The 25,536-nt window shown below is 35.6% G+C and overlaps 1 protein-coding gene across 4 annotated transcripts in view; it reads left to right on the plus strand.

Annotated features, from left to right (window-relative positions):
* The first annotated feature begins 3,753 nt into the window (after positions 1–3,753).
* The window catches only part of LOC139136700 (endothelin-converting enzyme homolog), a 108,514-nt gene continuing 86,731 nt past the window's right edge, over positions 3,754–25,536 (plus strand). For 2 of the 4 annotated variants that reach the window (XM_070704501.1, XM_070704505.1), the window contains exon 1: positions 23,998–24,115. The gene's annotated coding sequence lies outside the window, so the exon portion shown is untranslated. Of the gene's footprint in view, positions 4,233–23,997; positions 24,116–25,536 lie in introns of those variants that run through there. The other 2 variants (XM_070704504.1, XM_070704500.1) reach the window with 2 other exon arrangements.

Genomic DNA, 25,536 nt, shown 5'->3' on the forward strand with positions numbered 1-25,536 from the left:
TTTTTCTAAATACTTGTACATGAGTGTATCATCCTTAACAATTTATTAGTGAAATATCTGTCATTTAAATAGATTTTTGTTGATTCATGTACTAATTAACTATAACTTCAGGTGTTTTGTTCTACTTCTACTGTCTTGATGTTTTTAATGAGTTGTATAGTACATGGCTATTGATTGGTAGTGAGATTTTGTCAACAGCCATAGATGGTTGTTGATGAACTTATCTCAATCCATTTGTTACATGTTCACACCAAGTTAGACCTTTCAATAAAAAAAATGTATAAGTTAGTCTTTGATTGAGAAATACAAATATTTTATGTAGTTTATGTCAGATAAAGAGTTATGAGAGGAAAGAGTTCTTCATAGAGTAATTCTCAGGAAAGATACATTTGTGTTATGGGAAACCAAACACAGAACTTTCACCCTTGTTTATCCCATTGCAGAATAGAAACAATATTTCATGAAAGTTATGAGATAATGATTGAGGAAAATATGCCATTTTTATATTGCAAAATATTTTATGCCTGAATTTCTCAATTAGAAATGTTCTTATTGCATATGTGTTTATCAATTACATTTAGACGCTCTTTAAATAAATTGAACTTAGATTTTAACATTTTTTGTAAAATGAAGTTGTAATGAGTCTCAACTAACAATTTCAGCACAAAATATGAATACTACAGTCTTCCATGATTGATTTAAATGTTTGTGAAAATCTTATTAGTTCCTAAGTAACCTAGAATTATACTTCAATTTTTTAAGGGAAAGTAGAGTAATTGAATTTAATTACCTCATGTTGATCCACAGTTATATATTTTGTTACTGATTATATCATGCAATTGTGTGAAAAAATCTCTTTGTCTGTAAGACAATCATGTGTACACTTGAGATATTAATAAAGTTCTTCAAAAGCAATTCTTAAGGAGTTCACATAAGCAATTCATAAGCAAAAGACATCTGACTAACAGTTTTTTGCAAAGCATCACAAAGTTAGTCTACAGAACCCTAGAATGCAGATGAAACAGCTGAAAACATCTAACAGGGATCCTGTAAAATGGAACAGGATTAGTTGTACTGTAATTGACTTTTTCAGTATGTTGTATGACACACCAAAAACTAATGCTGCAGACACGTCCAGTTTGCTGACGTAGAGGAACATGGTTTTTACTGACCCCTAGTATAATTTCAATGGACCCTTTCACTACCAAGGCTGGTTCAATCCTATAGCTTCCATAGTGAATTCTTATGTGTTAAATACAGTTTTGCTCATAAAAGTCTCAGGCAGTCGACCATATTTTCAAAATGGCAGATTTCTACAGGTAAAACACTGTACATAAGATATAGAAGTAAAGTTTTAGGTTATGCAGCATGAGTTAAGGTGGTTTCACAAAACAGACAAAACTTTTTTGCCAAAAACAATTACATTTCCAGTAAACCTATTTATTAGATCACTCTTGGTGTGGTGAAAAGCCAACTTTTTACCCACAGAGCATTTCAAGATCATGTCGTTTGCCCACCAGCACAAGACAAAAGCCATTTTAAGGTAGCGAGAGTTGGAACCTTTATACAGGCAAATGGGGTGAAATGGTTGTATGCAAAGGAACATTTGTATAATGGTGTGGAAATATCTACTAGCTCTTTGCACTGAATAAAACACTGGTTTAATGAATATACTTTGAGGAATGAACAAGAAAGTTCAGTCAACACTTAGAGGGAAATACATAGCACATCAAATAAAACTTTTTAAAACTACCAATTTTGAACTAACTACTGGAGATCTGGGTATCTTACAAGTGTCTTTCTGTATTTTGCTTTGTTTTTATACTTTAGACAAATATCCAAGTGCCAACTGACATCTAGGTTGTAAAACATTTTATTAATACTCCTTTTTTCACTTTTTAAAAAAAATTAAATGCATGTGCCTTTTGTATGATTTATTTTTTAAAGGTAGATTGAATAAAATTCATGTGTATCGGACACAACTGTGTGTGTGAGTTTATTGTTCTTGTTTTCTTTTATAAAAGAATCAGTTAAAATGCAAGATTTTCACCAATCATATAGATCGATGCCAGGTGGTTTATATTAACCCATTAAGCAACAAAATCAATTTTTGCCACCTCTGTAAAATGTATCCCAGACAATTTTTTTCAGATATTTTTCCAAAATTTTGATCAAAAACTGTTGCGAATGAGATGTAATGTCCATTTGGTCCAAATTTGTCAAAAAATGACAGAAAAATTCATAAAAAAATTGGTAAGATTTTGCAAAAAAATTTTGGCTGGAAAATTTTCAGACCCAAAGGGTTAAACAATGGCAAAAATTCCAGACTGCAATGCACAAAAATTAAGGTGGTATGTACCTCGAAACTGAAAGAATTAAACTTTTTCAACAAACTTTCCTCAAAAAAATTATTCCCTTATGAAATCAAGAATAAAAATCAGGCGTTACCTTGCAAAACTTGATATTAGAGAAACAAAAGATACTGATTCTTGATATCAAAAATGGCTGCCATCCCTGTTTGACACCAGTAGGGAGGGGGAATTTAAATTTTCAATTTTTCACAAACAGTAAATCAGTGAAAACCTCGCTTACTCCATGAGCCTTGGATCCCCCAAAATTGGTAGACAAAAACAACATTGTAAAGTCTGAGTCGGAATTGTGTCCCCAAGGGACATTCTTGCATGAAGCGTGTGCTTGTCATCATATTTAGATTTTGGACATAGCATTAGGACAGAAAGTTGCATACAAGGGATTTACCATCACTGGCACTGCTTTATGATTAGAATATTTAAAAAGCATGCGATCATATGTACTCATACACCAAGTGTAGGTCCTTTAATTTAACCTTTTGGGTGCCAATATCAATTTTTTTGCCTTTATAAAATGTAGTGCAGACAATTTTTCAGATCCTGACAATTTGCAGTATGATTTTTTAGGAAGCTTTGATAACATTCTGTTGCCAATAAAAAGTTTTGTCCCTTTGGTCCAAAATTGCCAAAACACTCACAGAAAAATTCATTGAAATTGATAAAATGTTGCACTAAAATTTAGGTTGGAAAAATTACAGCACTCAAAGGCTTAATGCAGACCACTTAGGACACAATTAATTCTTTATGAGGAATACTTTTGATATGTACATAATTTCTTGAGGCAAGGATGAAAGAATCGCAAGATATTGAGAACATGTACTTAGTTTGCTAATGGGTACCAACTCACCCCATTAAAAGGTAAAATAGGGGATAGGGACATTTTAATTGATGTTGAATATTGAAATTGCCACGTTTTCTGCAAAATGCTACCAAGCATTTGTGCTGAATCTCTTAGATGGCTGGGAAAAAATTCTCAAGATCACATCAACTTACATTTCCTTATTCTACATCTTTTGACGGCTAAAAAAATTGACACCTGTAGCGTAAATATAAGTTTTCATGACATTCTTGTGAAAACTGAAATTTCTTTCCCGGAGCTACCAAAAGATTGATAGCTCCATGAGGTAACCAATGGTTATTTGAAGTATCAATTTGTTATGGTTGTCACAGTTGGTTCTGAAAGGTAAAATTGGTTGTGCTGTATAAAGGTATAGGTAAATTTATCATTATGAAAAATGCATTTTATTTAAAATGCATCAGCAAAATAACGTTTTGCTGACACTAATTTACTATATTCGTATTGCGCACGCTCGTCGTCCCTCATTGATGACGGCTACTACTACCTCTGAGCTAAATAGAATGACCGGAAGCGGAAGTGTGATTGAAAGAGGTACGCTGTTGAGCCAATGCATCTGTGTGCAGGTACTAGGTGCTGCAGCACAAGCGACAGTATCGTCTCGAAGTCAGTGCTGTGATTGGTTGTCAGACTGCAGACGACATCTCCGGAAGAAAAATCACGAATGCAAGCGGTTCGTAGCTCAAGTGACAAGAAACGCTACGACTATTATTCTCCTTTCAGTTTCGCCATAAACTGACAGAATTTGTGTCTCAGCAACAGACTGGCAAACATCGACGACGGTTAATCGGTACTCAGCTTTAACTTCCAACACGTCGCTTTATCCACCAATTATTTAGCGTTTTTTCCATGATCTCCGAGTTAGCAGAGGCAGCAAGCGCCAAGGATTTCCCAACAAATTAACAGTTGAACAGTTAATTGGAAAGAGGCTAGTGCGCATTGTCTCATATTACAGTCAATTGTCGTCTCAATATAGCAGCACCCCAACGTGACAGACACTGAGACAGGTAAGTGTACGAGCAGTCTCTTCTGGTATAATCACGTACGTTATTCCGTCCATCATAAAAACAGAGGACGATTTTAAATTTATTTCTGGCATGTTTTTTCCACATATGGATGCACTTTTACTGCAAACAGCTCAGGGATTTTGCCAAATGCTCGATGTTCATGTTTGGCAAGAAAGCTTAGCTGCAGTGCTAGTGCTGTAGCTCGAGGTTTTGCTCGGTATTTTGCAAGCAAATACCCAGGCAAAACCTTGAGCTACAGCACTGTATTATAAAGATGAAGCTTTGATCCTCCCCTTAATAGTCAATAACATCTTTAAATATGTAATGAGGGCCAAAGCCTCCGCATATTGCTGTGTGATCAGTGAAAGTTACACATGTGGACGTGGGTAGTTTCCTCCAGTTGACCTGGAAATGCTGTCTTCAGCAAGCCATGGAGTGCCTACCAGATGGAGTCTGAAAATTCACATCTGTCGTCATCTGTCTTCACTGAGATGAAAGCACAGTCACTTGTGGTTATTATAGCTTTGTACACCCCTTTCACCATGTACCTAACCACACACGCCTGTAGATGAAAATTGAATATCGTTCATCGACTATTACATCTGCTATGCGTGATGGACTTTGAAGTTAGGGAGCTGTCATTATTTACGGGGGGGGGGGTTGAGGAATTTAATCGGAAACTTCGAAATTTCGAGTACTCCCCCCCCCAGCCAACCATGAGGAATTTTGAGTAACCCTTGTCTAACACAGAAATTTTGACTGAACCCCCCCCCCCTTAGGAGAGTTAAATACCAATACATGTATTTGTGAAATTTACAAAATACAAACAAAATGAAGTTCAAAGTCACAACAAAATATAGATATAAAAGCTATAACATACAGTTGTAACCAGTATTCAACCATATGGTCTTGTTTAATTTGGATGGGTGTCATGACGGTTTTCACTAAGATATCAGACTGGGCAGAATTTGAAAGTACAGGGGGGAGAACGCACAAGAGGCTGAGGGCAAAGCATCAGAGGGGGCTGTCCCCTATCTTGCATGGAAAATTTTAGAAATTTATGTGTGCAATGGTACAATCTGAGAGGTATTTTCAATTTGCCTTTTACTGGTAAAACTGTTACAACACCCAAAGGGGGAGAGCATAAGAGGGGATGTCCCCATTTGCATCAAAAAGTTTTAGAAATTGGTTTGTGCAATGGTGCAATCTGAGAACTCTTTCAATTTATTTCACACAAAAAATTAAGTAACCCCGCCCCCTTCTTCCTCTCCACATTTTGAGCACATCCTTGAAGTTTTCAATATTTTGAGTGATGCCCCTCACATTCGTCCACCCCCCCAGCCATAAATAATGACGGCTCCCTTAGAAAGCACTTCTTGTACCTCTATCCATACACTAAGTCTGGAGCTCCAGAAAAGAGAAGCAAGGGTTGGTCAAAAAATGTAAATGAATTATAATGAAAAATGATCAGAAATTGCATAAACAGCTCGGTGCTTCTGTGAAAAATATTAGCAGGACTCATTGACTGCAATCTAAATATGACCAAAAATGTTATATTGGGGAAAAGAAATGCCATAGGATTAAAAATAGGTAATCAATCACGCGAAGGCAACTCAGTAAGAATTTTTACTTTGTCCTCACAAGGTTTAAAACTTTTATCAAATGTACTGTATGCCCAACCTGATATTATCAATAAAATATCAACTATAACAATATAAGTATTCCAAGCAAATGCAGTAATATCTGCAACATGCTGTTTGTTTGATCAACAACACAGCAGGGCAAAGTGAAAAAATAATGTTGGCAAACACACTCCCCGCAAGAGTAGGGAAAGTCAACAATTATTTTATTTTTGCAATCATTCAGTGAAACCATTCACCTGAAACCTATAAACACGAAATTCAGATAGCAAATACCCCCACCGAAGGAAGGTATACCCGAGATTTTGGTACAATGCGCGACATATAGCACGAGCTGATAGGCAAGTGCTATATGGAGCGAATTGTACCAAAATGGAGAGTATACCCGACTGCAACGGGGGTTTATATTGCTATTATATTATATCAACTTGTATGTCTTTGTTGTCTTGCTTGGGTGTTTTTGTCACTTTAAATCCTAAATACAATGATTTGTGTACATCAAACCCAACTGTTCTACTTCAGAAGTGTCTTTCGTCATTGACCCCAATTTATTTTCACCAAGAGGTGAGTTTCAGACCCATACTTTTATCTGTGTCTCAAAATTCAGACTTCAGTCTTTGAAACAAAGTGGACTGTTTTGGATTAAGTTTAGATCGGTACATTCAAATGCACCGACAGGCTATTTTCGAAAATGCTGGTTTAGGAGCCGTTTTAGCACTGCTAAAACAGTATTTTAGCATCGATGGAATGAGCTCTTGTCCAATCAGAATAGCGCATGATAACATGATATAATATAATTAAGCAATAGAGCACACCAAGCGATGGTATACCAAGAGATTTTGACCAGTTAACGACATACCAGTATATGCACGAGCGATAGTAAGTGCATACCGGTACAATGTATATGAAGTGGACTGGTCAAAGTCGAGTGGTATACCGTCGCTGGGTGTTCTCTATTGCTATTATATCATAACAGTATATTGAAATTCTGGCGTTGAACGTCATAAACGGAGTTTTGCTCATGCTGAGAGCTCGCGCATATACCAGCCGTGGTATATCGCCAATATACCACGGTTCTTTACGTGTCTCGACCAATCAGATCGCTGTATTTGCACCATCAATACTGGTATACTGGTATGATAGAATATTAATTATATCATACCAGTATATTGATGGCGCAAATACAGCTATCTGATTGGTCAAGACGTGAAAAGAACCGTGGTATATTCACGATATACCACGGCTGGCACCCACGTTAGCTCTCGGCAAGAGTAAAAATCCTTTTTTGACATTCCATGCCAGAATTTCAATATACCGTACTGTTATGATATAATAGCAATAAATCACCCCAGCGATGGTATACCACTTGGTTTTGACCAGTTCACTTCATATATGCACTTGCTATCGCTCATGCATATACCGGTATGTCATGAACTGGTCAAAATCTTGTGGTATACTATACTGTCGCTGGGCGTGCTTTATTGCTTCATTATATTTTTAAATTTCATTGGCGGATGTCCATTTGACAATATAAGGTACATATATATGAATATAGCATTCATTCGCCACAGGCATATGAACATGGCATTAATTTTATGCATTATAGATGTACACCAGTCTGCTACCTGTTTGCTATATTGTTAAGAAACAGTTTTGAAAATCAGTATTTTTTACTGTATCCCTTCGATGATGAGAGAAAATAATGAAGTATTTCAAAACCTTTACAACTTGTGGGAATATTATTAATAACTTCCTAATATATAGCTGTACCATAATTTGACTACTTGTAGTGTATGACATATGTTTTGGTATATGATGTTATGTTCAATGCAAAATTAGTAATATCAAATCTACAGAAGCTAAAAATTGTTAATTGTAGATATTTAATAAAAATTTAATTTTCCATTTTATTCAACCAATGTAGAGAAAAAAATATAAATTTTTTGAGGTCCAAGTAGATTTTGTAGTTACGGCAATATCAAGAGTATTGTGAAAATCTAAAATTCTTTTGACAGAAGAAAGTAAAGATTGGAATGTATAACACAAGGGTACTGTAATTTGATGTTGTGGTAAGTTGAAATACTAAATGTGTAGCAAGCGCTGCAGCAACCAAATTAAGGTCAGTTCACATACAGGGTGTACCCTGCTACATTGTACGGTATAAAGCCTTGAAACCAGGTAATCTTGTATTTGCAATCAAGAGATTAGTGGCGTACCCTAATTCATTTCATAAAAAAATCCAATTATTGTGTTGTATCGTATGGCTTAGCTTATAAATGAGAGTGATTTCAATATTGGCCTGTAGTGATTTAGCATTTCTGCAAATTTCCCAGGCCACTAGGCTGTGTTGAATTTGTCTGAAGTCCCATTTGTTTTCAGTGTCATACAGAGCAGTTCAACATACCTTTTTAGAGTTATCCCAAGTTAGAATCCTCATCATTGTTTTAAATGAATTTATTGAAAAATATTTCAGCTTTAATACTCTGTTACATTGATAGGCCCAGAGAGGGGCATGATTGCATAACTGTGAGGTAGTTACAAAGGCCATAGACTCCAGCTTAGACTTGAACAAGGTGAGTAAAAAAGATGAAAGAAAGAAAACTGTTCATGCAGAGATGTGGCTTCGAACAACAGATTCAGTTCCTATTCTATATTCTGTATTTAAATCAAACAAAGACATAATTTGTACCATGTTGTTAAGTTCAAGTCAATGAAAATTTATACACATTTGGCAATGTGTGAGCACCCTGAAATGTTGCTTATGTCAAAATTTACAAATTGTGTGCATTTTATATCAGAAAAATAATGACAGAGCTACATGTACATGTACCTTGTTTATCCAAGGTTTAGTGAAGATAATTCAAAAGGGTTCCCTCACCAGGAATAGAATTTCTGTTCAGTGTGATAGTTACTTTGGTGGCAAGGTTTGAATTCGATTGCATTCATATAGTACATATGCCCTGTAAGCCAGTGTGATATTGCAACATCAAGTCAACGTTCTCGTCTGACTACCGAAAACTTTTCATATTAATTATGTAGAGTACTTGTGTTTGTAATTACCTGACTTGAGGAAGTTTCTAGAAATTTCTAAAATTTATTCAAATAACTTCAAAGACGTTGAAAGTTAGTGAGCACACTGTGACTTTCCATAGCAGAAATGCTTAAAATGATCTTCAAGCAATTGATTAAAACTATCAATTACTGTAGTGCTGTAGATACATGTACAAGGAGATGCATTGTGTCTACTAAGACAACTTGACCTTCCATTGACTCCAGAAAGCTTCGTTTTTACCATGCGAGCAGAAAATTAATTAAGTGCATTTGCACCCGTGCAGGGCCAACTCTGAGAAATTTGTGAAATTCGTCAATTAATTTGACTTCAATTTTAAATTGAATTTCTTAATCCTCAGAGTGGGTTTAGGAATGCCCTAAATGTAGGTGTCTTACAATGCCCTAAATAACCCATTTTTTCTCAAATTTATGACATTTCTTAGAAATGTCATGAGTTGAGGGCACACTGGTGTCATTTCCTTTGGTATACTGGGTATGGATTACAGATTGGAAATACTTGCCTCAAAGGATAAGATTTCCTGCAATGCATGAAATGGAAAATGCCTCTAGACATTTATTTCAGTGGCAAAACTTGAATTCAGTCTCACCCATATTCACTCTTCTTTAATCAGTCTTTGTATGTCAGAATCAAATAATAACTTACTGTATAACTGACGACAGTATAATTTTAACTCTTATACTGTTTGTGGAAATTACCCGACAGATTTGTCCATATTGGTTCTGATCAAAATGAGTACTGATGCAGCGGTAGGTTAAAAAACAAGGTATAATTACACAATTCCTACACTTTCAGCTGTATGCAATACTTGATTCTTACTTCTACAAGATTTCATGATGTAAACTGAGAACACAGTACTAGTAGTAGTGCCACAAATTAATTTACTACCGTAGATGTCTGCAAAGTCACTTCTCTATTGTAAATACCCTCAGAATTTTCTTGACTGCTGTGGGTGTAGCATGGTCAATAATAGAATGGTTTATACTTCAACCTTGTGAAAGATATTACTTAATATCTGAATTTAGTACCATTAGTCCAAATACCATAATACATGTACAGATGCAGATGTACATGTACCGGAAGGCAGTGTGATTTTGCATTCATGTAAAACCCAATATCAAATTAACTGTTTAATGCAAACTGGAGGCTCTTTAATTCTACAAGGTCATGCCTTTCAGGTGCCAGCAATCATGGCATACATTTAGAATTACATGTCATTCATCATCCATGCTTTAGTGACGGCTACTTGCAATGCAGGGCTCGAAATTAGCGGTAGTCCCGCGTCCACAGACTACCAACTTTTCCCTGGGGCTACCAAAACCCATGAAATGGTAGCCCACACGGACTACCAAATCCTGAGACATGAAATTACTTAGTGGGCGAAATGATGTTGAATGCTGCGAGATCATGATCGACGCTCATACAGTCAACCCAGCTAGACACAGAAAGGCCAGACTATGACTTCATTATGCAACTTAAAAGGCGACAGTGCATGCAGTCGAATTTATTGTGACAAACTTTCGATAAAATATCATTATCTGAATAATAATAAATATCATTATCTGTACTTGGATGACAGGCTCGGGAAATGATTGCCAATGAACATTCATTTTCATAGTTATTTTATCATAATGTATCAATCACAATTAAACACAAAATTATTCAAACTGCAAAGAAAAAGCTGTCGGGCCATCAACAAATTACGCTTTCAGAAGTGTACCAGATCATCCTATGATAGTGTACTATCGTGGAGAAATATAGCCAAAATTGCCATTAAAAAGTATTAGGAACATGACTGTACCAAGTTGTCATCCTGACGGAAATTCATAGCCGACCCATTTTTAGCAATGTTATGTTTACACGTGCTGAGTGAAAAGTCGTTGTCATGGCGAACATAAAAATTTGCATATAAGCTCTGTGTATGTGAATAGGTCGTCAAACTTTTAGGCGTCCACTACACATGCTATACCGTTCGCCTAAAACAATGATCTGCAGGTATTGATGTCAAATGACTAGGATATTCACTTCCTGGATAGAATCATGAAAAATAAATCTTTCATTGTCCAGATATAAATGAAATATCCTTTCCAAAAGACTCTTCATTGATACATGGACTACCAGACTTTGTCACTGGGCTACCAACTTCAGAAAATGGTAGCCCAATGGGACTACCTATGAAAAAAGTTAATTTTGAGCCCTGCAATGTTACATGCGGGAGAAAGATGGTTGATGTCCATCAGTATGAAATCAGCTACATGTACATGCTATGTACAAAACCTTAGCCACATTCTGAAAAATCAGTAGAGAACCGGCTATTGCTGTAGGTTAATTAAAACCGGAATTCAAATGGACCACAGTACAAACAATATGCGCTTGCACACATGGGTTTGTTTGTACCCTCATCACATGATCCTCTTGGGCGTACTGAATCTGTAGATCACATTGTGTCCTTTTTATTCTGTAGTAGGACTGTTGAAATCAGATGAAGTTACATTAATTCTTGTCTCCTTCCATTACCATTTTCTTATCCGCTCAGTTATTGCGTAGGGAAGCAATGATGCATATCGCTGTGAAAATCTTGTCTGTACATCAAGCAGTGATAACCCTTAGAGCTCCAAAGTCAATTTTTGTTGCCTATATCAAAATATGCACCAGTCAGCTTTTTTCTAAATTTTGCTAAAAGTTTGATAAATCTGACGCCAATAAAATGTGATGTTCATTTGGTCCAAAATTGTCAAAAAAATGACACAAAAATTCACAAAATTGGTAAATGTGGTACACTATAATTTTGGTGGGAAAAATTGCAGCGCCAAAGAGTTACGATATGTGGCTTGAAGAAGCCAGCTCAGGAAATTTGTGTTCAGTGAAAAGTTGTTTTATATCAAGTGAGTTGAGAGTAGTCTAGAACCTCTCCTCTGCTTCAGTGAATTCTACATTGTTCAGGCAGGCCACATACATGTAGTGTATACTGAAGCGTGAGGAGAGTTTCTAGACTAAGTCAAAAGAGGAATAGTATTATTCAAGACATTGATCTGGATGGATTATCAGTACATGGCAATGATATAGAACCACACAAGACTTTTAGTACTAATGGAAAATACATGTCTTTCAATTGGTACATATTCTAAATGCTTGTCTAATCTCTGCATGTATGGTATCAGTATATCGTACATCTTCTTTGTCTCAAATTTCGGTATATTTTCCAACATTTTTGCTCCGTCTTAAAATACAGTTTCTTAAATTCTTCCAAAAGTATCTTTTGGTAGTGTTGAACTTGTCAAGATAGCCTGTATGTTTATAACATAAAAATGTCACAGTTATCAAACAAATTTTATTCTAGACTACTGTAGAATTCATCTGTCAATAATATTGCATATTTTGTACAATGTGGCATATGTGTAAAGCTGATGATTTTAATTCCAATATATTTGATAAAGAAGGTAAAGAAATACATGTATATTTAATAAAAATATTATTAAGGCAGTATGTGACTTGAAATTGAAAGACTGAAACTTTTGCTTAAACTTTCCTCAGTGAAAGCTTCGACAATTCTCTTACCACATCAAGAGTAAATCAGGGGTTACCATGCACAATATGGTACTAGAGAAACAAAGGACCTAATATTTATTGACATTTTAAATTCAAAATGGCTGCCATCCCTGTGTTAACTCTATTGAGGAAAATACATTTTTTTTATTTTAGAAAAACTACGATGTTGAAACTTGTTTATGCTCCAAAAGCTGTAAAATAAGCCCTCACAAATGGTAGATCAGAAGAGAATTATAAAAATGGAGAGGTCAAATATCTGTCCCCAAGGCTCACTCTACCTTAAAGTTAATTTAACAGCTGTTGTCCCTTTACAATCAGGTCACTTTCCACATGGTGAAATCTGTTGGCAAACTCACTCTTCTGTCAATCTGTTCGCACAAATGTCATGTACGATTTACTCACAAGAGACTCTTGTACATCAATGTCAATGTCACTGTGACACGACTGGGTCATGGTAGTACTGTTGATAACTTGGTAGTGTGTCAGGGCTGGCAAGGCTGGTATTCAGATGTTGAATGGATGTAAGCAAGATAGGCCAGCCAAGACTGTTGATTTAAGATGTTATTGCTCCAACTGCCAAGCAGAAGACTAAAACAAGCTAACATCAGCTCAGTGTTTTTGATAGAAAATCAGGCACAAAAGTTGCCTGCCTTGAAGTTAAAGAAAGTATATACCCTAGTCAGTTTACAATTACATGTACCGGTATACTGGTACATTTAAAGTACATCAACCTATTCAAACTTTGAGAAGGCTAACATCTTCTTTCTGAGAGCCAGAACTTTGGAACACATACAAGCTGTTTTGGATGTGGTTAGATCCATTGAAGGGGCAGAGTTTGGGTGTGAGATCTAGGCTTCATTGGCCTGAAAATGGCACTTACTGCCAATTACAAGCTTTTTAAAATATCAGTACATTATTTAGCACAGGAACTTTACAGTGATACATGTATGTTGTAACATATGGAACAATGTACAGTGTCGCTTTTATCTTCTGTTCAATAATACTCTTTGTGTCTAGAATAGAGAAGCAAGCATGTGGAATGGTTGCTAATGAAGCGGAGAGAATGCCAATGAAACGTATGGCATTCTAGTTTGTGAATATTTTTCAATTGCTGTTTCCTTTCATTCAGACTAGCCTGGGTTAATGCTTCTGCAAGTTTGACCAGCTAAATATGATGTCATTCAAAAAAAATTTCTTTTATTTTTGGCATTATCAAGCTCTACATGAAGTGAACAGCAAACAACAGCAACTGTTGAGATGTTGCATTTAATATCTCCTGAACGAGGTAAGTTTGTCTGAGGTGCAAGGTATAACCGATGTACAGTAATGTATTTGTTTTGATCATAAATTTCCATTGACAATGCAGACAAGTTGTCTTAATTCCAGTGTTTCCGCTGCCCGCTTGCCAAATCGCAAATGCGAGAAAAAAGTAGCGTTTGGCGAGAAGATTTTGGCAAAAGTTAGCCAAACTTGCGAATCGAAAATTGCACTATGACGTCATCACTTTGTCCGCGCTCACATGTCCTGCATTCAACTCAGGAGACGTAATGCTTTATCTCTCACCTTATGCGTCAGGAGATCGTATTTGTAACACATACAGTATGAATAAAATTGTAACGAAATAACTCACAAATCAATAGTACCCCATTTATACCATGACTAGTTGACTAAAATGTTGCGAAGTTTTGGGTTTGACTACGCGCAATATAATGTGTGCCTACAGATAACTCCGTGTAGTGACAGCAACAATGTCATCGTCAACACTGAAATGAAGGATCGTAGTAGGGTAAGTGACGGTGAAACTAAGCAAAAACGGCAAACTTTCCTTTTTGACTTTGGCTGCTCCACCAATATGGGGGGAACCACCCCTACAACACACATTCTAAGCGCAAGTAAAGCTATGAAATGGAAGGAAAGATTATGATCAATGTACGAAAGTCGACCGTGAATTTGGAAAGGAAGGTAGCGGCATGCATGGTGAAAAGCATACGCATGGCATTTTTTAGAACTAGAGCGAGTAAGGCACTCCTGAATTGCGAAAATGTTCGTGGTGTATTGCTGCCAACAAGAAAATACCTTTATTGGCGTTAGAAACTTGTGTGAATTGGCTTCCTTAAATATAAATTCGCGACAATTTTCAGTGTATCACGGACTGTGGTGTATTGTGACGTGACATCGTATACAGACTTTTAGAGCAGGCGCTCGCTCGTCCGCCGAGTCGGCCAAGTTTTTGTCGCGATATTTGAGCATTTAACTTGATCGTCAGTGAAACAAAAAGATGTTTCTCCATATCAAAAGGGTATATATTTGATATTTTACGGTTCGGTTTGTACAAGAGACGTGAACATTTGGATTTATGATCTGTGATTTCCGCGATCCATGGCATGATTCAAGCTGGCAGTGAATACACAACTGACGTCTTTGATGATGACCCCTGACCCAAGCGCCATTGATACGCTGTGCGCTGTCCGAGCTTCGCTTGCTAAACTTCAAGCGTAAAGCAAATGTATTGGAAGTCTAAAAAAATGCACATATTTCTCAAGTCTGAGAGTATTTTACTTTCGAACTGCTACGAGAATGGATATCTGATTCGTTTGGAAAAACTAGTATGCTGAACCAGGTTTCGTGCCGTTGTCTGTAGCGATGTACAGTCGCGCACGATAGCGATTTCAGGTTTATTACTGAATATAGTTGCATATATACGCCTAACTTTGGACAAGTATCGCTTGAAATTCGGACAAATTTTATGTTGTATGCGTGGCTGATGTTATCTGAACCATAAATTGGTGTTACTTTTAGTATCCATAGTAGCACTAACAGGGTTTATTTCTGTCATTCTTACGGAAAATGCAGACAAATATTTATTTTTGCATATTAATGAGAAAGAAATGACGTCATTTGTGATCAGCGGTATCGGCTTGGCTAATTGAATATCTGGTTTGGCGAATAAATTTTTAGGGCTTCTAGCCAAATTTGCTACAAGATTTTGGAACCCAGGGGAAACACTGAATTCCCAGTTAATCAGTGTTCTTCCTGAATAAGGTAAAAGGGATATCTCTTGTAAATTCCGAGCACCCCCTTGCTGCAAATGAAAGAAAATCTAATTTTTTCAAATAAAACAATAGGATTTATGAAAAAAATAAGATGACAATGATTTACAGGCAATATGCAGTATGAGAGGTCTGCAAAAGCATTACAGGTCATTGTGAGAATTATTATACCACAAATATTCTGATATTGTAATGGCTGGGGGAACTTTACCAGTCTACCGGTATGGTAGGAGGGTACTATTTGTTGCTAACTGGTATGTAAAGGAAAAGACATAATGCAATGATTAGGAGTTGCCTAAAGCATCAAAGGTAATATGAAGCTTTTTTCATTTTGATACTGTCATGTAAGAATGAGAATACCAGAGATTTTCAAGACAAATTCCTACTGTTAGTCCAAGTCGAAGATAATGAGTGGTCTTTAATCTCTTTCTTTCACTAGAAACGAGAGAAGTGAATGCCATACCGATGAACTTTGACTTTTTCTGATAATTTATATGCATTGTATTAAAGGTATACTGTCACCTGTTCCAATTTTGCCACAGTTACCATGGAAAGAGAAAATCTAACCAATCACAGATTTTAAGCGGGTGGCCGCTTTTTAAAAACAGCGCCCTCACATGGGCATTTTGAATACCAGGGAACGCCCCTTTGACCATATATGGGCATATTTAGATTACAAGTGACTGTATACCTTTAAGCATGTCTTATTGATGCCGTTACTTCAAACTCGTATTGGAAAATTTTGCAGATTTGAATAAACTCTACTTAAAAGAAAAAAAACAAAAACAAGGCAAACTCCATTCAGAGATGCTGCAATAGCTTTTTTCCTGTGTAACTACATGTATAGGGTACTATTTGTTGCTAACTGGTATGTAAACACCCAAACTATAATTTAAGCTGTGACCTGTTTCTATAGAGGACAGTCTTATCCAATTAAAAACTAATTAAGGTGTGATTAATTTTGACGCTTCAGTGATTGTTTTTGACTAATTAGTGTGCAGAGCTTGACTAATTAATGTGCTGAACGTTAGCTTGTGGACATGCAGTTCAGTTAAGCTGATAAACTGGTCTTCGTCTGTGTATAAAATTCAAACACAGAGCAAGGAAGTTGTAAATAATTATGATAGCTATACTGCTGTGTGTTCTCTCAATTAGTTCAGATAACATTATCAGACAGTGCACACTCATGATTAGATAGATTGTGTATATGTTTACAAGGAAAGCCATAAACATAAACATATAAAGCTGCTTCAGATTTTCTTTATGGGTTGCAAGTATCGTTCATAATACAGTGTATATATTAAGTACATGTACATAGGAGAGGAATCTGTGCCATATGACAAATTCTAAAGTAGACAGACCTTTTGAAATCATTCTTCAAATAATATTGGTTTACTACAACACAATACAATACAATACAATACAATACAATACTAATCTTTTTGCCCCGATATGGTTTTTATGGACCATTAGGTTGTACGGTGGAAGGGCCCGAGCGTGCGAGGGCCCGTATGCCATACGACTGAGGTTTGCAAAGGTTTTATCATATACCTTATGGAATGATAAATATGTAGTTAAAAATATTGTGAAAAGATTTGTAGGTAGAAGTTCATGCAATGTCAAATATTCATCACCATTTTTGTAATTTTTTTTGGAAAAGAAATGGCTGGTTTCAATCACATATTGATATACATAATAATGTCATTTGTTTACCTGTGTAGAACTTGTAGAGCAATGTACTTACACAAACAAAGAATGAGGTGAAAATCGAGATGTAAGAGGAACTACATGGTGTTACTTATTGTAAATTTCATTGCACCAGCAGGGAGATGCGATCAGAATGGAGGAGACGTTTGAATCTCACGCTGGCTTTCTTTACGAATGGAACGTTTAATGATAGCAACGTGCGTAGTTACCAGAATGAAGCTTGTCCTGAAATGCACGCACTTGCCTATACCGGTATTTGGGCAAAGTGTGCCTGGACGTGATACAGCAAATTATTACACAAAAGTTAGGGCGTCTTTTCCCATAGCGTTACGCAGGAACGCACCCGAGGTATATGATAAAATACAATACTGTACAATACTTTATTATTATTAATCTCCATGTAGGAATACAATGCACTATTATAAATATTATATTGCAATCAGCATTTGTGATATTTACATGACGTTGTTTGGTCACATGCTTATTTACCTAAAATGAGTTTCAACAGGGACTGCAAATGATTTTCAAAATATTTGGTGAACTTTATATAATAGAAGATACATGTAGTTTCCAACACATGCCTTCAGCAAATTTTCTGCATCATGCATCAAACTAGTAATTATTTCCTGTAGTCAGACACAGATGATCAGGGTTTTCAGAATCACGTAATGGATGATTGAAAACCAGAACACTGTTAAAGTAATGTGACAGTGCGATAACACTGTTAGTCAGTTTAATGCACTGATGCTAAGGGCAAAAATTCTGTGATGTGAAGATCAAAGGTATGCAAATATTAGAGATGCGGAAGGTACCGGTATAAGAGATGCCATTTCTATCCCTTCATAAAAAACCCAGAGGCAAATAGAAAAAAGCAAAGAGTACAGTTGTATGCCTTAGTTTAGAAATTTAAGTCAAAGAATTGAGCTAAAGTAGGAAGTAAAGAAATAAATAAATAAATAATCACAGAAAGAAAAATGTAAATAAATAGATAAATAAATAATCACAGAAAGAAAGAAATGTAAATAAATAGATAAATAAATAAATAATCACAGAAAGAAAGAAATGTAAATAAATAGATAAATAAATAAATAATCACAGAAAGAAAGAAATGTAAATAAATAGATAAATAAATAAATAATCACAGAAAGAAAGAAATGTAAATAAATAGATAAATAATCAGAGGCAGAAAGAAATTTAGTGTTAGAAAAGATAAAAACTCAAGGATTTTTTTCTGGTTGACTAAATATTGCCTTGATACATACAGAAGAGAGAGTTTCTGCACTATCATCAACAGGTGCCTAGGGCAGTCATGATTTGTGTCACCCTCCCTGAGTAAGTGACAAGTCTGCAAGTCTGCAATGTGAATTTTGAATGCAGAAGAGAGATGGAATGCTTTTAGCGATAATCACTATTCACTTTCAGCTTTCAGAGAAGAATTAGCGCCCATCAGAGAATTTCTGCGACTCTTTGTGCTGAGAATGGTGCAGGGACCTCCTGTGGAGATAACACACTTAGCCACAATGTTGAAATTTAGATCAAGCAACCTGGTCAGAATTTAGACAAATCGGTGAAAAGAAAGGCTTCCCATGGCTTCTGCCTCATTAATCACACAATTTCATGCAAGTAAACTGCATGTTTCTCTGTCACAATTTTTGTATTCATCAAATATTTTCGTCTGAGTTACCTGTTTTTCAGTTCTCATGTTGATGTAGGCCCCATACTTGTCTTTAAGTCCACAGTCACCAATTATGCAACATATTTCCTCACCAAATAAAATTGCTGGTGCTAATTCCACTTCATATTTCCATTTCTCAAGATCAGAATTTTGCATGTTGAATTGTTAATCCTTTTTTGCCAAAGGCTTTACATTTCAAGATTACCAGCCTGAATATAGTTGAAAGTACATACGGTTTTAGATGATCTTACAGATCAAACTATCTTCCCCAATTTTCATTTGATTTCAATTGCATCAATTTCAAAGTCCACTGACAGTCTGAGCGATGATGTTTATTTGAATTATAAAAATTACATTTCATTCAAGTAATTATTTTCAGCTCGAATTTTCTAATATTTTGTAGATGTTGTCAACATCGTACAGACACTTGAAGCAAATGACAACTAGACTTGAATATAAATTCTGTTTAATTCTAAAATTACAAAAATATTTAATGTTAAGCAAAGTTTACTCTTACAAATATACCCACCATTGAACAAAATAGACATATTACAAATAAGTCTCGTTTTGCAGATGTTTTCATCACATTTTGCATGAAATAAGATTTTGGTAAAACAGTGCCAAAAGATTGATGCGTCCTAGGTTACCTGGTAAACCAGAATTAAATTCAGTCCTTTGTGTGGAGATAACATCATGATTGATTTGTTCTCATAACACGATGTCTTTTTTCCTTTCATGATAAATGAACGCTGTAAATATCCAGTACAATATCTCAAGGTTATCTGATCATCCAATGAGCTATACGCATGGATCACAGGAAGCGGAATGTATTACAGAAAACTTCCACGGAATTGCATAAATGCAAAGATTAAGATAGTTTTATGCAAATATATTGCTTGCTACTTATTTCAAAACCCTTCGAGTGCGGTAATTTTGTCTGTGAAAATTTTACCAATGTTTATGACTATTTCTTGATAATTTTGGACTGAATGGACATCGCATTTTAATTGCTACAGGTTTTTATCAAAATTTGGCAAAAAATTTGAAAAAATTGACTACGGTATATTTTTTAAAGGTGACAAAAATTGACTTTGGTGCTCAAAGGATTAAAGAACTCAAAAGTATTTTCTATGTTGATCAAAGAAATGTTACCTGTGCACCTTTTATATATTTCAGTTTTACACACATGATTCAGGATTAAGGCCAGTCTGAAGTATATTTGATTTGTCAATTTTTATCACAGTACCCTACCGTATGTAACATGATTTGTCCACTTATCAATCATGCTTTGATTATTGACAGCATACAAAACATCAGTTAAGCAAAATTGTAGATAGATAATAAATACTGGTATGAGACATTTTCAGTACTGACACATCCTGTGTGGTGCTGGATGGTGGTGTATCACAGGTACCGATACATGTATGTTTTACAAAAGCCATGCAAATGAAGAGTGATTGAACACAGGTATCGAAGCAGGGTTTTTTAAATCCAGAGAATTTCATGTGGAGTATTTTAACGTGCACCTCTTTCATTAAAATATCCATATAATGATATAGCTTGACAAAACAGGATTTCAGTAGCTTGAAAAATATGATCAGTTTGACAAATTACTGTTACAGTAATATCTTGAGACTTGAGGTTGTATAAAATTTTCAGTGTATACTCATTGAATGTACAATGACTTCCTCTGATAATATAACTAGAGCACAGTATGACTGGTGCACTTGGAAAAAAGTATCAAATGTTTGCTTTATCATTTAGTATAAGAGAGTTCTCAAGAATATATGGCTCTCTACTCTCTGTGTGTGTTTGATTTTAAAGTGGTGGGTTGCAGCAAAGTGGTGTTGATCGGTGATTTATTTGCTGAGCAAATACAGAAGGTGCAATAAGTTGCAAGTTGAATTCTACTAGAAATTACCAAATTTAAGAGTGGACACACGGTAGTAGTAGTGTTTTTAAAATAGTGATATTGATTAAAGCTCTGATTTTCAGTGACAGATGTGATAGTATTAAAACTTACTATCTAATAATAGCGTGCTAGGGGTTTCAGAACATGCATTCTGGGTGCCATAGAGATGTCCCTGGTGTCCATGGAAACAGGCATGGACACACATGGTAACTGTGCTGCCTATCCATTTAAACAGTTCCATTGGGCTATTAAAGATTGAATGGATCTGAGAACTCAATTTCACTGAGTCGTCCTTCAGTGGCTTTTACAAATATTTTGCACTGAGAGGCACCTTTTCCTGATCCAGCATGAAATCTCCACCTTTCAAAACTGTCTAATGTGATCAATCATTTATGATTACATTGGAAAAATAATATTGATAGAATAACAAAATTCGTTTTCATCGTGAGTCATCCATAATGTTAGGGCAATGTCCATCAATTGTATTGAGGTATGGTAAACTACACAAAAAATTTAATTTACCTCATTTGCAAGCTTTTTGTATTTAAAGATTTGTGTATGTACCTTATTGCCACAAATTGGATTGTGTTGTCTGCAATATTGTGCATCCTGTGGATTCTGTAATCATATTGCTTCCAGGTGGTATTCCAATTGTACTCCTCCTTTTCAAAGTACACGAACATTGATAACATATGTATTACAGATATTGAAAGGGATTTGTTATCAGATGTTATTATGTTCAATTTTTTCATTTGAGTTCAAAATCTGGTGCGGTTCACAGTGCTATGAATGCAGCTGTGTGCAGAAAATGGGTTTCAACATTATGTAAAATACAGATTATAATTGGTTCTGAAAAGCTCAATTTTTATTGAGGGCTTAGAAATCAAATTAGAACATCAACCATCTTGATTTCATTTAATCCCAATACGTTTTCACTTCTTATCAGATCATTTGCCTTTCTGCCTATAAAACGTAGTATCATGTATATTGAGTGAGGAATATTGACGCGTACAATTTAAAAATAAAAATGGAAGCAGGTTCAGCATATAAATCTAAGGGTTCTCCACATTGGTATGTTGAGGGGTGGGCCACCCCTTCAGTTTTGGAGCAATCTATGCTAAAATGAAATATTCTCACGACGACAGAATATACAAATTTTTCGTTGGCATGTAAATTAGCCCCCTTCTGTTTTCACCTTGAGCTTCGAGTACACCACACCACAATCATCTTTATTTCAGACAGCTGTGCCTACACATATTCATTGTACGGTATCAACATTGAAACTAGCGTCTTTGACTATCATCTTCTTCATCAAAATATACAGTGTACGCATTTAATGACATTTTCTTCATCATGAACAAGGTCCCTAGTTAAAATGACTCAACGGAAATTGTCAATTTACATGTCAAGGGTACAAACTACAAACTGACAGCTGCACGCACAGTCCATGCACAATTGCTGATGTTTATATGATATGAGAACATTCATTTGACAAGTGTTAGGCAGAGGTCATGACCAGAAGATTTTGCTGACTTAATCAACTTGCTTGAGTGCAACTGCATGTAGCTTGCAGACTTTACAGGGTGGAAAGCTAAAATCCTAGTTTCTATAGGTAAAAGCTAGCTCCATATTTTTATTAGCTGGCATCTTTCGTCATTTCAAGTGGGTGTAATTGAGGGTGTATGTAAAGCTTACACTTATTTTCATATTTTAATTTAAATTGACCAAAATTATTTCAGATGTATGACATGTTCATACAATGTACCCGTAGTAGATCAAATGACTGTCACTTTGTAAAATTTTAACCTGTTCGCCCTATTCCCTGTAAACAGGTCCACAATCATCATTGCTAACAATGGGTTTGGGCCAAACTATGGTCGTGACAGGGTGAACAATGAATGTCCCTCCATACATTCACATGCCTGAAAATATGTCATGGATGCAGATACAAAGTAATATATATACTGGTACATGTACCGGTACATACAAGGAACTTTATTTATACATTTTTTATATTGTAAAAAGCAATTCATGTCTTCTTTTAACTCCCTTCTTGATATCATTTACTCAACTATAATGCTTTCATCCTCAATTCCTAATGAACATGTCCAACCTCAACAATGAAAACACTCATATTGTACCACACCACTGAATCGTGAGTTAGAGTTTGTGCATGTTACGTGCACAGTAACAATAACCACACGTAAGCTGCTATTAGAAACTTGATATACCTTTAATGAGATCTCAGCAGTAAAAGTATCAAAAAAGAATGGCTTAATCCACTAATAAATACCAAAGGTAACATAGACAATACGTATTCGTTTTTTATGCATTTGAAATACCATTGATGAATTATACATCAAGCCAGACTAAATTGCACACTCAACTCTCATGAAAATTAGTCTAATGTATATAACATTTTATCATGAAAAGCTTTGCCAAAATTAGATCATTATCTTAATTAATTGCCTTAAATTAATGAATATTTGACTTGTAAACAGGACAAACCAGTCACGACTCATGAGACAGGTGGCTGTTTCTTTTTGTTTTTGTCTCATGTATGGTAGACCTGTCATATAAGTCTGAGAAAATATCTTCATACAGGAAACGTACCATATTGTGAGTTTCATATCGCATTTCAAACAGTCTATCCCCTGGTGCAAGAATAATTGAGTTGTCCCTTGCCAAATATTGAATCTGTGCCTTAAAAAAAAATTATGTAAAATTTCTCCCCGACACTACAGGAGAAGACTTTTTGTACCATTTGTTTGATGATCAAAATGAAAATTGAGAAGTTCCTGTGTAAACTTTAATATGATTGAAGAATGTCTTATCAATATTTGATGGCCACCATTCACATCTCTAACTTTGAGTGGAAATTGTTGATTTCAGGGGAAAATAAAGGTTACCTGCCATTATATCATGCGATGGAGTTTTCAAAATGCAATGTCATTTCAACACTATAAAGGCCACTCTAATTTTGAAAACTGTTCTTGCCTCCCACCCGATGTGCCCCCAGAGGCAGATTACTAGGACCTTAATTATCCTCTATTGTGTATGGTAACACGCCCTCATCTGTGGTGTCACTTCAAGATTGATTGTCATAGCAATACTGTAGACACTTTCAACCCTTTCTGGACAAGTTCAGCCCACGTTATGACATCACGACCAATCAGCACACTGATTAGAACAGACATCCCCAGCAACCTCCATCAAACTACACATACACCACAACATGCTGAGATCCCATCATGTAGATAGCATCAGGTAAATGCTACCGGTAAGTGTGTTTTCACGGTTCAAACCTTTAATTTAGTCTGTTACTAAAAATAGGACAGCTAAAAGACTATTTTGTTGTGTTTCATATGCTGGTAGCTTTACCTGTACATACAGAACTAATGGTGATATCCTAGTGTCTTCTTTTCTCAGACTTAGTTAATTTTATCATTTTTGTGTATTTAGTCAAATTTCTACCAAAAAAGACATAATGATATGAATCACAGATTGGAAGATTCCAGATTATGCATGAATTCAAGATCATGTTATTGAATTCCAACTGTAGTCTAGACTAATGACTGTTTCGTAGCTGTGTATTCAAAATACAAATAGGAATGTATTCAGAATAGAAATAGGAAGCCTTGTCAGTGGGGAAATGATACTGAGGATATTGTTGCACAGATGTCGGTATTGTATAAATTTACAAAAGAAAGTAATGAAGATAGGTTGCGCCTTTGACAGGAGCATTTCAGAAAACATGCATGTTTTCCAGGTCTGCAAATGGCATATTGATCTCAAGTGACTAAAAACACTGAGAGACCTGGCCGCAATTTGTTGAAGAACATTTTGTGTAATGAGTTCAATATTTGATGAGTTGATTATTCTAATTAGGTGCACATGTGAGGCTATGACAACAAGAAATAAACAGACAGTTGCCATAAATACTGTTTAACATCACTCTGATTAAATTCCTGGTTATGTTTTGGGTCAGTAAGTGTGCAATGACAGTTTGACATCCGGTTCTGGTTGGTATTTTTAGCGTTCAGCTTGAAGGCCCAAGGTTTCAATTCCTTACTGTCACTGGGCTAAATAGGATTTATGCTATGTGACACCAGCTTCAGCTGGTCTATGAACCTTAATTTCATATTAAATCAGGTTCCACACCTGGTGAGGCTGATTGTGATCTTGACCTTTGACCTTTCCCACAAAAATTTATTGACACTTTCTGAGGACCTTTAATGTAATGTGTTAAACTTTACATCTCTTCACGTACTGTACAGTAATTGCAAAACAATGCCGGTATGCACATAATTGTGAATTCATAACATATTGAATTGAATTATATACCTCAAAAGAAAATTATTAAAATGCAAGTAAGATACAACTTTAATGACTGAGTATAACCTTACGTATTTTCAAAATTGGTGTGTGAAATTTCATCTGTAGATTTCATGCTGTTTCCATTTCATTTTGCCTTTGTATTCTGAAAATGAGCATTGACAAGTTTTCGCAGCTAATTTCATTATTATTTTATAGAGTCCGTGTATACCAATTAAAGCTACTTCCCTTGAATAGGAATTAACCTTGAACAGTGTGAAAAGATCATGAATTATGCATCGAGTTATTTTGTGCACAGAGTCCCCACTCTTGAACATGATTTATACCGTAGGAGCAGCATGTATCTTTGAAAGCACATTGTTAGAA

Source organism: Ptychodera flava, chromosome 7 (genome assembly GCF_041260155.1).
Source record: "Ptychodera flava strain L36383 chromosome 7, AS_Pfla_20210202, whole genome shotgun sequence".
Classification (NCBI taxonomy): Eukaryota; Metazoa; Hemichordata; class Enteropneusta; family Ptychoderidae; genus Ptychodera; species Ptychodera flava.